Raw genomic sequence first — 17918 nt, forward strand, 5'->3', positions numbered from 1 at the left:
TTTTTTATGCAAGAAAAGCTGTCATTTTGTAAGGTAATTTATCATTTTACCTTATAGTATGATATTGTTGGTTCATTGGGTTAAGAGGGAATCCCCTTCAGCTTCCTTATTTTAAAGTTTCAAAGTTCTTCTTAAAAGACTGATATACCATCATTATTTAAATTATATTTTTCCTCTCTTGAGGAAATTTGGTCTCACATAGCTCACATAGCTTACTTGGTCTCATGTGGCAGCTATCTTCATTCCCCCATTTTCTGTTAATACTTTCTAACCCAATTTTAATGGTAAAATTTATTATTTACTCACTCTGTACTTCTAGAAATTGAATTACAGCTGGCTATTTTTACATGCTCCCAGTTGTTTTTAGTCATAGCATTCAGTGTCAAAGTGGAAGTTATATTTTTAATGTGTAAATTATACTTGCTTTATCTAGAGCCTTACATGATATATGGTGGTCTCATAGAGCCCAGGCTGTACTCATCATGTAGCCAAGGATGACCTTAAACCAATCCTTCTGCCTCTACCTGTCAGACCAGGTGTGCATTCTTATGCCAGCTTCAAAGTAGCGTTTTTATGTAATTTAGTTTTTATTTTATAGAAATCTTAGTGAGGGATTGATTTTACTCTGTTCTCCTAAAGGAAGTATTTGGTTTTCTTCCTGTCTTCTTGCTCTTCTAGGGCAGTCAGTCAGACCTGATGCCATTTGTTGTTCCACAGACATTCCCTCATTTAGAGGGCTGTGGTCCGGAAGGGCTACAGTTAGTACTGTCACTTTTCTGCCTTAACTGTTTTCATAACCCTTACTTTGATTTTTATTTGTTTAAATGTGGCTGTATGATGGCTTTATCAGATGTCAGAGCTGGTTTGCTGATTGTATTTGGAGCCACAATCCTCTGTTGAGTACTCATTTATGATTTACTTTCACATATTTTAAAGCTGAAATGAGACACCTAAACTGTTTTTCAGAAGTAGGATAATAAAATCAGTGCATCTTCTGAAGGTTTTGCCATTCTTTCCCTCCTGTGTGTAGAGTTTGCATAGATTTATATATACTAGTTTGCATGCAGTTTGGACTGTGGGCCTCACTGTTGAGGAAAAGGCAGCCACTCTTCTGTCTGTAAGAATAGTTACTTGAGAGAAACATCTCCTTGAAATATAGATGCCACCAGCTTAACATTTCTCTTCTCTCTCCATTTAAGCAATATCTATGTGTGCATAGGTACATACATAAAAATTCACTGCAGCAATACAATCTATGCAGATGTCAGTACATGTGATGTAGAGTCAAGGTAGAATTCTCTTAGCTCTGAGAGTAGTTGTGTTGCAGTCTAAGAGCACATTTCTTTCTGTACCTTGGGATCATCTCAAGGTTAAGTTAATCAAAGCTCTACAAAATTATAAGCAAAACATCTACTGTACCAACAAGAAGGCAGCCTTAGTGGACCGACTCACTGTACAGATTTAAAGGGCTGCAGAGATGCAGAGAACTGCTAAGAGGTCTTAGCATGGTTGTTCATTTACACTGTGGAATCTCGAACTTTCAGCTTTTGCCTTCTTGCACTACATATGTGTGTATTTTTATGTAAAATACTATGTTTATTTGATTACGATTTATGTTTGTTATTGGCGCAAGATGTTGGAAAATCACCTCTTAAGATTTTCAGAAATACCAGTGATGATTTAGCAAAGGTATGTTTTTCCAGTAAAGCGCAGAACAATCAAAAATAGTTTGCATATAAACCAAAAAAGCCTTTATAAAAACCAGTTGCTTGTACTGCTTCTCAGTGATGTAAGGATGAATCAGCAAGCAAACAGCATGAAGCATTAAGAGACAGAAAGACTGAGTTAATAGTTTGGTTGTATGGAAAATTAAAATAAAAACTAATGCTTTAAATCTAAGTGTTAATGTTTTTCTCATGAGGTTTAGGGGTTATCTTACTTAAGTTGGTGGCCAAATATTTATTTCCATTTCCAATCTGATTGTGCCCACCTTTTTATTTCTAGAACATATTCAGGGATGATATTTTAGACACTCAAAATACATGTTCTGATTTTGAATGGATACTTCATTTCTTTGAAAATGATTTATTAAACATCTTGTTGCTTTAACCTTGAACTTTTGTTTTTATTACAACTAGATTTTATATGGATCTTTTTACTCTGTAAGATGTTGTTGGGTATTTTTTATTTTCTATTTTTTATTAGAAATAGATTTTTTTCATGCAATCTATTCTGTTTTCAATTTCCCCTCCCCCAACTCCCTTCAGATCTTTCCCAATTCCCTTTCTATTCAAATCCATTCCCTTCTTCTTTCCCTTTGTCTCATTAGAAAAATGGGCATCTAAAAATAATAATAAGATAAAATAAGTTTTATTTTAATATCTATCTTGTAATGAACTTCCTATTTATTTCTTGTAATATATATGCTATTTATAGTTCATTTTTAACTATATAAATGCTCCAGTTATTTTCCCCTATTCTTCTTTCTTTAGGACTCTTATAGTGTCCCAAAACAAAACAGTAAACATTCTAAAATAAAATAGATAGAAAATAAGTTTCTTTTTATTTTGTGTTTGTATTTTGTATGATATGCACATGTGTGTGTTATTGAAACATTATAGCGCTCTCCTTATTTTAGCAAGATAGTTGATGCACTATGGAAAATACTTGGAAAACCCCATTATATTCATTAATCCTCTCTATTGTATGAGAAAACATTAGCAAGAAAATCTGCTAATGGTCCTCACCTCAGGACCCTTCCTAATTGGTTCCTTTGAACTCCAAAACTAATAAGAGGAAACCAGTATAAAGATGCCACAGGCAGTTTGGAAAACCTGTGAAAGAGTTGGCTGTGTTACACAGATTCACCCTTCTTTTTCCCGGACTTGTTTCTGAACTTTACACTTGAGCACTGCTGTCTCCTGCGTTTTGAAGTGCCTTCAAGACTTAGAGCCTGTGAGGCTGTTAATATCCTAAGAGGTGTTTCGGAGCATGCTGGTACCCAAGGCTTCTCTTAAAAGTGTTCACAACAGGTACTTCTGTCAGGAACTGTTGTTATTCCAACCAGACAATCAGTGGTGTGGTGGTAATGGTTAATTCTTCGACCTTACCATGCACATGGGAAAGTAGCAGATGGATTGTTGGAAATCATCCTATCCTGTGTCTTTCTATGGGGTCATTTAATAACTCAGCAAATACTCTTTACATACCTCCCAGGTTAAAGGTAGTATTCCTGTAATGCATATATATATATATATATATATATGTGTGTGTGTGTATATATGTATATATACCCACAAAAATCCCCACCCTGTACACAAAAGTAAGAAGCATATTTCTGGTATGTGAAGTTATTTTCATTATAATTCTTTTTTTTACCTCTTAAACTAAGATACCAGTAGATGATTCTTTATTCCACTCTAGTTTAAAGACAAAATTGTTGTTGAAGAAAATATAATAATGAACTTATGTATTAAAAATCATTCTTTTCCTGCAGCTGACGGGATGACTCAGTGGATAAAATATTTGTTGTAAAAGCTTGAGGGCCTGACGTTTGTTCCCTAACACCCATGTAAAAAACCAGACATAATCCACGGGATAGGAATTGAAGACCGGAGAGTCCTGGGCTCACTGGACAGCCAGTGAAGTTCAGCAAGAGTCTATCCCCCAAGCTAAAGTATGAAGTGATAGAAGACTGCAGCATCTACCTCCAGGCTCCCTATATACATGCACACATATGTACATATATACAGGTGCGGATGTGCACAGAGCATACACACACGTGTATTCACATCTGTACACACACACACACACACACACACACACACACACACACACACACACAGAGGCATACAAAATACTAATGGAAAATAAAAATACACTTCTCTGTTTTTCTATTTATTTCATGAATATATCTATTTTCTTGTTTGATTTCGGATTTTTTTATATATATATAATTTTTTATTAGGTATTTTCTTCATTTACATTTCAAATGCTATCCCAAAAGTCCCCCATACATCCCCCCCACTCCCCTATCCACCCGCTCCCACTTCTTGGCCCTGGCGTTCCCCTGTACTGGGGCATATAAAGTTTGTAATACCAAGGGGCCTCTCTTTCCACTGATGGCCGACTAGGCCAGCTTCTGCTACATATACAGCTAGAGACACGAGCTCCAGGGGGTACTGGTTAGTTCATATTGTTGTTCCACCTAGAGGGTTGCAGACCCCGTTAGCTCCTTGGGTACTTTCTCTAGCTCCTCCATTGGGGACCCTGTGTTCCATCCAATAGCTAACTGTGAACATCTACTTCTGTGTTTGCCAGGCACTGGCATCGCCTCACAAGAGACGATATCAGGGTCCTTTCAGCAAATTGGTTTCGGATTTTTAATGCAAAATATTGTCATGCTGTCCAAGCTGGCCTTGAACTCTCCTGGGCTTAAACAATCTTGAGTAGGTAGAAGTATAGGTATATTGTATTATGATTGGCCTTGCTTCCTATTTAAACAATAAAACTTAGCCTGGCTGGGTGTCATATGCTAGAAATCCCAGCATTCAGGAGGCTGAGACAAGAAGTTCACACGTTCAAGATCACAGGGGACTACTTATTCTGCATAACTATCCTCAGTTATGGAATTAGACTCTAGTTTTGAATGGAAAACACATTTAAAAGTTACTCTTTCAAATTCAAATAGCATTCATAAAAAGTCATTATTTCCACTAAAGATACTTTCCTAAAAAAAAGCATAGAGGAACAAGGAAATCCCCAACTTAGATACTGATAGGGGAGATGAGGCGTTAGGACAGACGGAACAGTGAGCTAAAGAATAAAGAAGCCTTGAGTGAGTAAGGACAAGGCATGTGAGTCATTTAATTAGGCGATGTGCAACTTGTACAGCAAATCAAAGTCATAGGAGACATTAAAAGGACGACAATTGTTATACACATTATTAACTTCAAAGGCACTTAAAATTATGTAACAGTGAGGCTTTGACAACTAGTATTTAGCCCAAATGCCTGTTTGATCATAGACTTACCATTCTTGCTTATACATTCTTTGATAAGTTAGTGTCTGTATTAGTCCTAAAAACAAAATTTGCCTTGGCCTTTGAAGGCACTAAAGTATGTTTTGTTTTGTCTTGTTTTGTTTTTTCACCATATTTTGGGAAACTTGCAAGGTTTACCGTGTAGACAGTGTTCATTTTCTTTTTTGGTATAAAGTCAGAAGCAACTGTATGTCTAGTTTAAACCTAACACATCCTTTTAAATTATGGACCCAGAACTTCATCCGTGTGTCTTCCTTTTAATGTTTTTAATTAATTTTCATGATGCTGGTGATTGGACCCTTATCCATGCATGCTGTAACACATTACTCCACAGATGAACTGCAAATGGTGTTTAAGCTTCCTTTTAATATGTTTATTACATTTGATGTGATTTATTTATTTTTAATCTGTTATCTAGCATCATAATGATTCCTACTAGATGTTGTGGGCTGTAATTCAGCCCTTTCCTGTAGATATGAAAGCTGCCAACATGGGGGAGGGACTTTATTTACCCATAAGTATACTCCATACTCACAAATACACAGTCCTAAAACTGTTCATAACCCTTGAAACTCAGAATCATTGGTAGAAGATAAAGTAAATAGAATATTATGAAGACTTTGAGGCTTAGCCACAACCCCCTCAGAGTGTACTACAGAGGTATTTTATGCCATCATTGAGATTATATAATTTTCAGGATCTATGAAAAAGTATGTCAAAACTTTGATTAAAAAAAATGTTGTGATCTCTTTAAATCTTATTTAAAGACCTTTTCAAACAGTTTTAGACTAATTTGAGATGCCTCTTATTGATCAGTAAAAGTGTAGATTGTATTATTGTATTCTTTTGGTTTTTTTCTGAAGGATGAGATTCCTCCCAAAGTGAAGTAACATGGCAGGTACAACCCTGCCCTGATGCCTTAGTTTAAAGCTATTTTAATAATATTCCTCAGGTTTGTTCCTAATCTTAATTAGAGTTTATAAAGTAACTTATGGTAGAAATTAAATATTAATATCACATATCAGGTTAGCATAAAATTGCCTTTTTGCATATTGGAATAATTCTAGGAGACATTGCATTAATCTATTATGCCTTAAGTTTCTCCTTTACTGATGCCAACCAAAAGTATAGGCTTATGAATATATCATGTTGGTTAATTAAGGAATTAATTTATGACTCTATCATTTAGTGAATATAAGTTTTTAACATTTTCCATAAAAGCGGTTTTTATGCGTATAGTGGGTGAGGGCCACAGCTGAGGTCCCTGGGATTGTCACGTACACTTCCTTTCCCTCTGACTCCTGAATCAGCAGGAGAGCCTGTGTGTAAATATTGCCTTTCTGTTTGCCTTGAAGCCATGATTTCACTCTTGTGAGTGCTACCATTCCTTTTCAAATATATACAGAGTATATTTGCTGATCTCCTTATTGCTGAGGAAATCAAGTAGCAAAATAAATAAATATGAATGATATTTTTGTTAAGTTTATTTCCTGAAATTTCAGCCTTATGTTAGGAATGCGCCTTAAAAATATTAAATGATAGTTCATTTTATAGATTCTGTTGGATTGGAAGGTCTGATTTTCTTGAATTAAGTTTCTGGTGAATTTTTGGACGATTTCACCTGAATCTATAATGGCAGACAATATAGTCCCTCACTGTATGCCATAGGCTTAGTTTCTTTTCAGTTGAATTCTGTCAGTGCAGCTTTCGGTCTGTCTTTAGCGATGTTGGTAAATCCTGATAATATTGAGCAGTGAATATACTGTACATATTTGATTTTATAGTAGAGTGAATTATGAATAATCCATTTCTTTTAAATGTTTATGTTATTTGTATTTCCTTATTTAATGTTATTATATTTTCAGCAATCTTTGATTTCATTCTGTTTCCAAAACATTCTTTCTTTGATTTTTGTTTCAATTTTTTTAATCAGTCTGGTAGGCTGATTGTTTGTAACTTAAGTCACAGTCTGGGTATACTTTTCTGGACCTACTCTATCTATTATAGAATCCTATACATTAGGTTTTATCATCATATCTCTAGTGAAGAGCAGACTTGTCCTATTTTCCTGTGAGAAACACTTTGGTGCTGCAGCTTCCATTAAACTTGGAAACTCCTGGCAAGTGTTCCTTGCACTCTAGCTTGGACTGACTCCTTCATGGCCTGTCCTTGGCTCAGAGCTCCACTCAGAAGGCAGAGGGGCTGCTGCACCAGTGAGAGGCCTTTCGGTTGCCTTGACAATGGAGGGAGAGGTTCTAGTCAAGCTGCTCAGAGCAGCAGCCTAAGAAAGCGTCACTGTGCTTGAGCTACCTCTCGCCTGAACAGTCTAGTTTTCACAACTCTGTTCTGGGAACATGAGTACTTAAACAAATTTGGGAAATGTGAGTTAAGTCTGTTTTTTATTACAGAGCTTCCTTGATTTGATATCAAATGAATAAGAACATTACGTCTACCAAGAAACAGTTAAACTACAGAGCTTCACCAACTCACTTGCTCATGGAATTCTGCAGTTCCCCTTTCCCGAGAACCTGTGCAGCACATCTGCTTCTCTCTCCAGCTTTCCTATTTCCATCTATAAGATGGCCCCTAAATATATAAAACCAGTGTTCTCCAACATCCCAAGGCTTTTACCTTCTCTAAACAAAGGACAAAATATATTTTCTAAAAAGCTCTTAAGACACTTTCTGTCCTCATGTTTTTAGCAATTGGATTTTATTGCATAAAGAGGATGATTTTATTTTAATTTTTATCTAATTCTGCAAGTTTTTATATATTAATTTTAAGAAATTGTTCCTTGGGAAGATTTCTATTGTAACATTCCTTTTTTTTTTTTTAATTGTAACATTCCTAATACGGCTTTTTCTGGAAACTGACCATAATATTTCTATATTCCTACAATCAATGAGGTATCTTCATACGTGTTTTTCTCCAACAATCTAGCTCCTATTATTTTGTTTTGGTTTTGGTTTTTTTTCGAGACAGGGTTTCTCTGTGTAGCCCTGGCTGTCCTGGAACTCACTCTTTAGAACAGACTGGCCTTGAACTCAGAAATCCACCTGCCTCTGCCTCCCAAGTGCTGGGATTAAAGGCGTGCACCACCACGCCCGGCTTCCTATTATTTTGTTAAGCTACCATTGGTTACTAAATAAACTGTTCAGATCAGTTAATTCACCTGGGTGTTTCTAAGTGGAGAGGTGGCTGATGGGACGGCAAAGCCATCAGCATGGCTCTCTTTCTAGCGCTTAGTGTATTCTCCCAGGTCTTCAGACGCTGTCATTTTGACTCATTAGAAGCTGTTGCTTTGAGCCGCTTAGGAAAGAGACTCTTGTCTTCTTCCCAGCGTCTCTGTCCTTGTGTTCCTTGCGCCATTCCTTAAATCAGATGCATGCTTGATCCAGAGCTTCACTTCATAGTTTGTTTCTTAGATCTGTTGGAGGAGGAAGGGTTTTCTTACTTTAAAAAATACCCTCCTTGCCAGTACTTAAAAAGCAAGTCAGAACCGACTGTTGGATACAGCTGGTAGCATATATAAAAGGAATCGTATGAATAATACGTCATCATATACTGTAGGTACAATCTTTCCTAAAGTTGATAGCATCAGAGTTTTAAATTCATATAAAAACTGAGTTGGGACTCACACAGTGAACGTCAGTAATTACTGAGTAATTAATATAATTGCAGTATCAAAAACTCCTTCAACATCACAGCTCCATATGGTAATTTTTCCCAAGGACTGTGTTATTTTTGTGTAAAATACTGTAATCATTTTGGAAAATAGGTTGCTTGTTTATGTGACTGGGAGGTTTTCTCTCTAGTACTGGTAAGATCATCATCCGACTGAAATGACAGTCTGGCAGCATGGCTTGGGGTTACAGCTGTTGGAGCGGATGTCACATGAAGGGATAGTGTAGAGAAATTAACCTTGGAAGGCAATATTGGTTTTCTGAGACTCTTGATTTTTTTTTTTATTTTTGATAATCAATCTCTGGTATTTTAAAAATTATGAATAAATACATTTTATTTTCTCAGATGGTATAACTAGGATATTAGGGTCACTCCTTTGAATTATGACATACAAAGATCTTATTTTGCAAAGTATGGGATTAGAATTTAGCTTAATTTAGCTCTGTATGGTTCAAACTCTAAAAATTGTGATCATATAATCTTTTTAAATGTTGATAATTATTTTTAGTACCACTTAATGAATGTCTTAGGACTACATAATAAGCACTTATCTTAGAAGACTTAGGTTAAAAAAAGTTTGCACTAATATGTAAAAAGTATAGAAACATATGTTTTCTGATAAGATGTCCAAAAGACATCAGTATTTTAAATATGAAACAAGTCTTAAACATATCAAGAGCTCAGGATATTGATCCTTTAAACTTTTTGTATCTTTTAGGTGACTTCCCCTCATGCTTACCTCCCTTCTCTGCCTCTCTTCTTCTTCCTTATTCAAGCCTTCACCCCCTTCTTCTGTCCTCCCTTTATCCTTCTCATTTTGAAGGTATCCAGTGATTGACTCTTCGAGTGGATATTTTACAGCTTAGATTGTGCTTCTGCTGTCTGATTAAAGTAGTGTTGGAAGCTTAGAAAACAGCTCATGGCTTTGGGCGCAAAGACCTTCCTATACTTCCTGCTGTGATCTATATAAATGCATGCTTTGCACGTGACCCCACCTGTTCTCATAATGACAGACAGTTAGGGTCTGAAATGTGTGCACACTTAGCTGCAAAATGGTCCAGAAATGATGAAAAGGTAGCACAGGCACACGCAATTTGATTTGTATCCTATTATTCTTAGTACATTAAAAAAGGAAATACAATTTCTCATTGAATTTGTTTATATTTTGTTAGAAATGCAAGTAAGGAATTAAGATATATTTTCTTAGAAGATGTTAAAGTATTATTCTCCAAGCTAGATAGTAGAAAGTCTTAAGAAATGTAATTCTAAAACACAACACTAAAAGTATTTTAGACATAATATAGAAAAGAATATAGGTTATATCAAAATAATAATACATGTTTCTGTTGAAAATGTGGGATATGAAAAGACAGTGCATGGATTTTCATTCTAATGATTATAATTTTTAAATATGGTGTTAACCACTGAGTTAAGATCATTATATGGGGGAAAAGTGCTTTCTCCCCATGGGACACTACTGGTAGGTTGGTGTTTTGGCTCTTCATCAGTTTTCAGAATGATTCTTACAGTGTAATTTCAATGTAATGAAACCTGATAGACAAAACAGTGAGCAAAACTGCCTTAAAAAGACTTAGTGGTCAAAACTAAGACTTTGTTTTCTGAAGTGAGAATTATGATGCTTTAAGATTTCAGTAGATTTTACCTAAGTGGCAACGTGTAGAGAGATGTAACTTTGGGCATTGGCATTTATTGTCATTCTTGAGTCCAAGATTGGCAAACACTTTGAGATTCTTTCTCTGTGCTCTAACCTGAAAGGATTTGGTGGAAAGGGTTGCAGAAAGAGAGTAAAATGTCTGCTCTGCTCAGCCTCTGAAAGAAGGGCCAGGGCAGGGCTGGTTGTGGGCAAATTACTTCCACCTCCCTTTTTGCCCCTGCTTCAGCTCCAGGGGAGCTGGGAGTGCACAGGAGGAATCAGAAGACCTGGGTTCCAGTCCCGGCTCTGCCACTTACTGCCTGTGTGACCTTGGGTAAGTTACCTGACATATCTGAGTCTTAATTTACTACAGGATGTTGTGAGGATTAAATAATATGGTCTACATAAATGTGATGTGTAGCCTCCCAACATCTGTAGAGACGATTTTTATCACCATGGGTTTGGCCTCCTCCTTGTTCCTCTCAAGTGTTCTGACATCTTGAAGCTGTCCAGATGACTCCACTACTTTGGCTTCTCCCTTGCCCTCTCCACATAGGAACCATTGGTCCTGCCCTCTGCATGTTTCTCACAGTGTAAAACTACATGGACTAATCTTCACACTGGACTGCGGGTAGTCTTATGCCTTCTCACCTTCCTTTCACCTCTCTTTAATCAGAATTTGCATGCTTATGAGCGTCAAAGAGTAAGTCTAGTGCATGAAGATTCAGGAAGTGTTGACGAGAAGGACGTAGCTAGAGGGAAGGCCTTCTAGTCTTGTTCCCACCTCCTTTGTTAACGGTTGACTGGGAAAACTGAGCTCAAATGTTCCTCCCTCTCATGTTCTATGTGGAAATAAGTTCCTCAGAGGTCTCACTGAAAACCTAGATCCTTAACCTGAGGAGAATTGTGGAGAAGAGATAAGAGATTTGATAGCTCTGGCTTTGGTCAGCTCTTTTAGGAGTCCATGGTAGAGCTTCTTGTGTTAGGAAATTGCTGCCTTACCGTCAGCCACCTTAGGTGATAGTGCTCGCCTCTCTGGGTGTTCAGTCGGGAAGGGTGCATGAGACTGCGGACTATGATATGCTTTCTGGATCACACTTCAGACCGAGTGATCCTTATAGTGCTTAAGGAAAGCATGGAGTTCTGCTTGGTCCAACTTCTCCTACAGTCCAGGAACGCTTGGTCTGGCACTGTAAATAACAGTAGCCATTTACTTGCCGTTTGCTTGCCATTAATGCCTGATTCCCATCCAGCATAGTCACACTCATACCATTACTAGATTGTTTTTATTAAGAATTCTGCTTTTTATTATTATTATTATTTTTTAGCCTTGAACCATTGAGTTATACTTCATATGGTTTCTTGCTGAAGTATCAGTGCCATCTTTTATCACGGAACTGTGGTGACAAGTGCAGGATGACACAATAAACACCACAGTTTAGACTTACCAGTCAGTGGAAACATTTAATGGTACATCCATGCTGTCAAGGACGCAGGGAAATCTGGACCTTGATACAGTGCTGAAGGCAGGGGGGATTGACAAGGTCTTTTTGACACCCCACCTCCCACCCCAAGATTTCAGAGTACTCAAATATACAGCCAGTCATTCTGTAATTGTTAATGTCTCCAAGGAGTCAATATCAGGATTACAGTACCATCCTTAAAGCAAGAAACTGAAAGCTTCGTGATCGTCTGAAAATAAAAATGTTGAAATATTACCTGACAGAAATATCACAATGAAATATTATGATATATGTTAGTGAATAAAAACAATTTCTAGGCCTGAATAAAAATATATCAGCATAGTTATTTTAAAGTAATAAAGTTACACATAGCTGTTTATATATAGATAGATAGATAGATATAGATATAGTCTGTCTTATAATTTTCCTATAACTTTCCATTGTGTATTCAGTTGGAAAAGTCAAAAGCAAGTAAACTGAACAAGAATTGCTTTGTGACAGTTCATCCTCTTTTTCTGGTCTTTTCATACCTGTCTGAAAAACATTTGATGTACAAGCGAGACAGCCTTTCTGTGTTTATTAAGCACAGGCTAGCAATCTGCCACGCATCCAGTTTTTAGTCGAGGTTCTTACTGGGAACTCATTTGAAAGTCTCTAGGGCATTGACCATATGTGGCCGGAGACACTTAGAAAATGCCTCTAGAAATAGAATTTTCAGAATTTGCCAGTAATATTAATATGGTCACGAGAATATGAACATCTTTCAGTCTCCTGTTTAAAATTTTATTTTAGGTGTTAGGGTACTTTGCACAATATGTATGACGTGCCTGTTGAAGCAGAAGAGGGCATCAACTCCCCTGGAACTGGAGTTAACAGATGACTTTGAGCCATCATGCTATGTGAGTGCTGGGAATCGAGCCCTGGAGCCTCTGGAAGAGCAGCCAGTTCTCTTCACCCTGTGCTATCTCTTCAGCCCCATACAGTATCTTTTTTTTTTAGCTTATCTTGATACCAGATATCAACCCATTCAATACCAAATGTTAGATGTGTGTGTTAGGGGGAGGTGATTTAAATTCTGCTGTTTGCTGTATTTATTGTTCCTTAGGCAGTGGTAGTGGGGGGGGGGTGTTGGGACGGGGTTATATCTCAGGTAAAAAGCAAGAAAGTGAGGTAGGAAATGACTTTTAAAGACGACTGTGTTGTTGGATGTGGTAATGGATGCCAAAGCCCATCACTAAGAAAGCTGGGGGGAAGAGAATGACCTGAGCTCCAGAATTTGAATCATGGATTTTATACTATGACAGGGGTTTGTAAAGTCAGTCTCTGGTTTCTTGTTGAGCGTCATTGTTATCATTTGCCTTGCAAATTGCCCTGTGATTTAGACACCATCACCAATAGCTGGCTATTCCCTCTAATCCAGTTGATCTATTTGCTATGTTTTTAATAATTCTATCTATCTATCTATCTATCTATCTATCTATCTATCTATCTATCTATCTATCTATCTTGAGGCAGAGTCGCACATTGCCCAGAGTAGCCTGAAACTTGCTTTGTAGCTTTGGATGGCCTTGAATCTTGACCCTCCTGACTTAATGATAGGATTGCAAACATGTATTACTTCATCTGCCTATTTACTGCCTATTTACTTTTTAATACACACAACTTATGTTCATTTGAGGGGATTTTATATTACACAGAGGAAAAAGACTTTTGTCGATGAAGTGAAAACAAACATTGGTTGTGGTCTGCTAGTAATGTTGATTAATAGCACTAACTGCTCTTGCAGAGGACCCACGTTCAACTCCCAGAACTCTCTCATAACCATCTGTAGCTTTGGTTCCAGGGGATCTGATTCTGTCTGTCCTCGGTGGACACTGCACATGTGTGGTGCACATATACAGACAGACAAAACACCCATACTAGGATCCCTATGAAGTAAATAGCAGTATCCCCACTTCACACACACAAAATCGCAGGCACAAATTCTGAGCCTTTAACTTACCTAAATTTCCTCACACTATTAAGGTGAAGGACTGATTTAGATTTGACATTTTCTGCAACAACAGAGCACAGTTCACCTCTGGATGTGAGTAAAGGACGCGCACTCTCCCAGCTGGACGCTAGGTTAACTCATTTTCATCAACGTGGTAAGCTTCTATTTTTATAAATTTGTCTGACAAAATGTCTTTCAACCAATGTTTTCACAAAGAGTCAACTGAGTTATCTTATTCCTCTAGAAGATCAAACACATGAGTAAATCTTTAGGTTATTTAAGTACAGAAATGAAGATGAGTGTTGGTTGAAGTATCAGCCGGTGTTTCTCAAGGGCAGGCAAGAGTTAGAACTGTGGGGTAGATAGACAGCCAACCTCTTCCTTTCTCACACTGCCCATTGCTGGAAGAGCAATCTTTGCTCTTCTTTTAATCTTTGCTGTGATGTCTTTTCAATTTCTGAAGGTATTGTGAGCTAGTGCAGCTACATCAAGGTTCAGTGGTACTGTACCTGCCTGCCTAGATGTTGGGTAGTAGTGCTCTGACTTCCACCATTCTGCAAAAATGGAGGCTGACACATCTCCCGAAGGCTATACAATATGTTGTGCACAGTTATTCACAATATACTAGTAAGAAGAGTATTGTGCATAAACCTCAGCTCTATTTAACCTAGAGCTTTGTGCTTAGGTCTGGGAAAGAGTCCTCAATGAGTATGCAAAAAATGATGAATTAGCCTTGGGAGTCCATTGTAAGGATTTCCTCAGTGTCAAGCACAATACAAATAAACTGGTTGAACAGCTGATAAAAGCTGTAAAGCAACTGCTTCATATATTTGTCAAGGAGAGAAGAGCACTTTCTTCATGAGAAATATTTAATAGTATATTCTAGACAAGTCATACTTGAAGTGATATCCCAAAGAGCAAGTTATGTAGAATAGTCAGTACTAAAAATATTCAATGATGGAGATTCTGGAAATAATGACATTGGACAAGTGACTCTTACTGGAAGAATGAGGAAAGGTAAAATCATTCATCTAGTCTGATACATGGAGGGGGAAGTAGTCCTGGCCGGAAAACCCAGTCAGCAGTTGTAAAAGTGCTGCCTTCCTTTGTAGGAAAGGCAGGGTTGCCAGTGCCTAGGCCCAGACCTCAGGGAGATACCAGCTCAATTCCTGTGCCATGGGGAAAGCTGTGCCTCTGTCCACCTCTCATTCCTCAGACTGCAGCCGAAGTGACTGAGCCAGCCTACATGAGTGGTTTTAAATGTATGTTTCCTTGTTTCACTTAGGAGAAATGACCATGGTTTGTCACGCACAAGTTTTTGTTGTGTATATTTCACCAAGAATTTGGCTTGATACTTGAGGTTGTACATGCTTTAAGATTACACTTTTATTCATCTAAGTTCCTTAATTCTTAATAAAGGAGAGAAAACATCAGACTCTTATATCACTTCTCTGTGATATATAATTATGATACTGATAATTTTATGAAGCATTTTCCATTAAATATCCCTTTCCTCCCTCAGACTACAGTACATTTTAAGAAGCAGAGATGTGTCCTATAATTTATCAACTAGGCATAAAATGTTATTCTTGTGTTTTTCTAATTCAGTTTTTAAAATCTGTATTCATGTCCCTGTAGCATACCATATGTATCTTGTTTCAGTTGGTCCCTTAAAGGAATTTTTACAATAAAAGCCAGTTTGGTGTTTAAGCAGTAAAAGCAGTCTGGCAATTTCTGCTTCCACAGAATTAGTTTTATTATCTTAAATTATGTTATATTAGCCTATTATTGTAAAGTGTAAGAATAATATAAATTAGGAGAGTACAACCGGAGCTCGTCACCTGTAATTAGTGCTCATTATAAAGTATATAACTTATTTACTATGGTATATAGAGAATGTAATGCATATTCTATTTACTTTTCAGCAGAGTATCTCAATCTATGTAGTTCAGTTGAAGGAAGCATGTATTTGATTAGCAGTTACTCAGTTTGGTTTAATGTCAAATGCATCGCCTATTTGTTGGCATCTTTATTTTCTCATATAATTCTCTTATACTCACACCATTATCATTTCCTACTCAAAAACCTGATGGGCATGGATAGTGAAGTAGTGAGCCTTGGACATGCTGGACTCTGTGCCAAGATTTAGACCTGGTTAAAGAGATAGAGCTCTTGAGAATCCTGCTGCAGTACAGAATCTCTTATAGAAAGCTTTCCGCATGCTGATGTCTTTAGAGTAGGTATACACTTCCTGTTCAGACTCCTGGAAAGTCTGTAACCTATTAAGCCTGTTGGTTTCAAGAGAGATGGTTTTCTTTCTTTTTCTAAGGGATAATCCTTTAGATTTAGCTGTAGTATTGCATCAAAAATAGTGGCCATTAAATGATGATTGTGCTGAAGCTATCATACAATCATACAGCTTGGGACTCTTGATGTTATGCTCAGAACTAGAGAAATGTTTGGGCGGTAAGAGTGCCTACTGCTCTTGCTCTGCACACAAACACCGTGGTTGATTACAGGCTCAGTAGTTAAGATCCATCATCCATGTGGCAGCTCAGCTTCCTGTACCTCCAGCTCCAGGGGGACGCAGGATGCATTTCTGGATTCTGTGGGGATCTGCAATTCACAGGTTTATAATCCACACACAGGCACTCATGTTTTAAAAAAATCTTCTAAAAGTATGTTACATAAAGTGGGAGTTTATGTTTTCATCCACACAGAGGATCTAATGCAGTCCAAGTTAATTAAAAGAACCTGTGAATAGGACAGTGATTCCAGGATCAAGGGTCAGGTTAAATAAGGAGGTGTTCAAAGAGATCAATGTATCGCTGTGCAGAACGAACGACAGGGCCCTGTGGCTGTGCGACCTGGTGGTGATGGTTAGCACGCGTGTGCTGTGCACTTGCGCAGTGCTCACTGAATGGCTTCTCACTGTTTTTACAAGAAAAGACAGGACAGAGCGACCCAGCAGGAGCATGGCAACCATGAGGTGATGGGATGTTCATTGGCTTGTGACCATTTCTCAGGGTACATGTACATGTTTCATTTTGTTGTACACTTTAAATATGTATAACTCAGTTTTCAAATATTCTCAGTAAGGCTGAAAAATGTTGATGTTTAAAAAATGAACCTAGAAAAATTAAACTACTAGCAAATTAAAGGAGGATATAACACAGTCAAAGTTAAAGCTATCCAAAGCAAGAAACATTAATAAAATGCCGTGTTGTTCAAAATAAAGACTTATAGTTTGTATAGGTGAGCAGTCTTGCTGAAAGATGGCCACTAAATACTGGGGAACAAATTATTCGGAGCATCACATTCTTCTAGAAAATGGTGAGATGAAATAATTCAAATAACTAGTGTAAATACTAAGTAACATGAACAATGCCCGGCTACAGTAATATAAACATCCAACCACATTTTTTTCTTTCTTTTTTTTTTTTTTTTTTTTTTGGTTTTTTGAGACAGGGTTTTTCTGTATAGCCCTGGCTGTCCTGGAGCTCACTTTGTAGACCAGGCTNAGCTCACTTTGTAGACCAGGCTGGCCTCGAACTCAGAAATCCGCCTGCCTCTGCCTCCCGAGTGCTGGGATTAAAGGTGTGTGCCACCATGCCCGTCTACATTTTTTATTTCTTAATTTTAGAGACTTTATTATAAAAACCTTACAAATAAATACATGCCACACACCAAAGGTAACATACCCCAAATCTATTTCAAATTGTAGATATGCATAAAGGTAGTGTTGTATTGAAGAGGGCCCATGACTTTTATTATTTAAGTTTCCTACTCTTTCTTTTCAAAAGCTCCTTTTTCTGGCTTAAGACACAGTACAATCTTTTGATATTGAGGTGAATTTTCCTGGGTGCTTAGACTGCTCAAAGCAGCTGGTTTACTTTGCATTAAAGGGAAGAAAACCTTGCCGGTGTCAGTCCACACAGTGATGATGGTGCTACTGTATTGGCTTTGGCTGTCACTCCGTGTTACAATATTGCTGTCCTTACCTTGTGCTTTATTTGGCAGATTGTGGAGTAGAAACCTTTAGCTGCATATATATTCAGATGACTTTGTGTTGCCCTATAGAGT

General features: G+C 37.4%; 1 protein-coding gene across 3 annotated transcripts in view; it reads left to right on the forward strand.

Annotated features, from left to right (window-relative positions):
- Tdrd3 (tudor domain containing 3) overlaps positions 1 to 17918 on the forward strand; it is a 126453-nt gene that overhangs the window by 96458 nt on the left and 12077 nt on the right. The gene's annotated exons all lie outside the window — the stretch shown is intronic.

Source organism: Mus caroli, chromosome 14 (assembly GCF_900094665.2).
Source record: "Mus caroli chromosome 14, CAROLI_EIJ_v1.1, whole genome shotgun sequence".
In the NCBI taxonomy this organism is placed as follows: domain Eukaryota; kingdom Metazoa; phylum Chordata; class Mammalia; order Rodentia; family Muridae; genus Mus; species Mus caroli.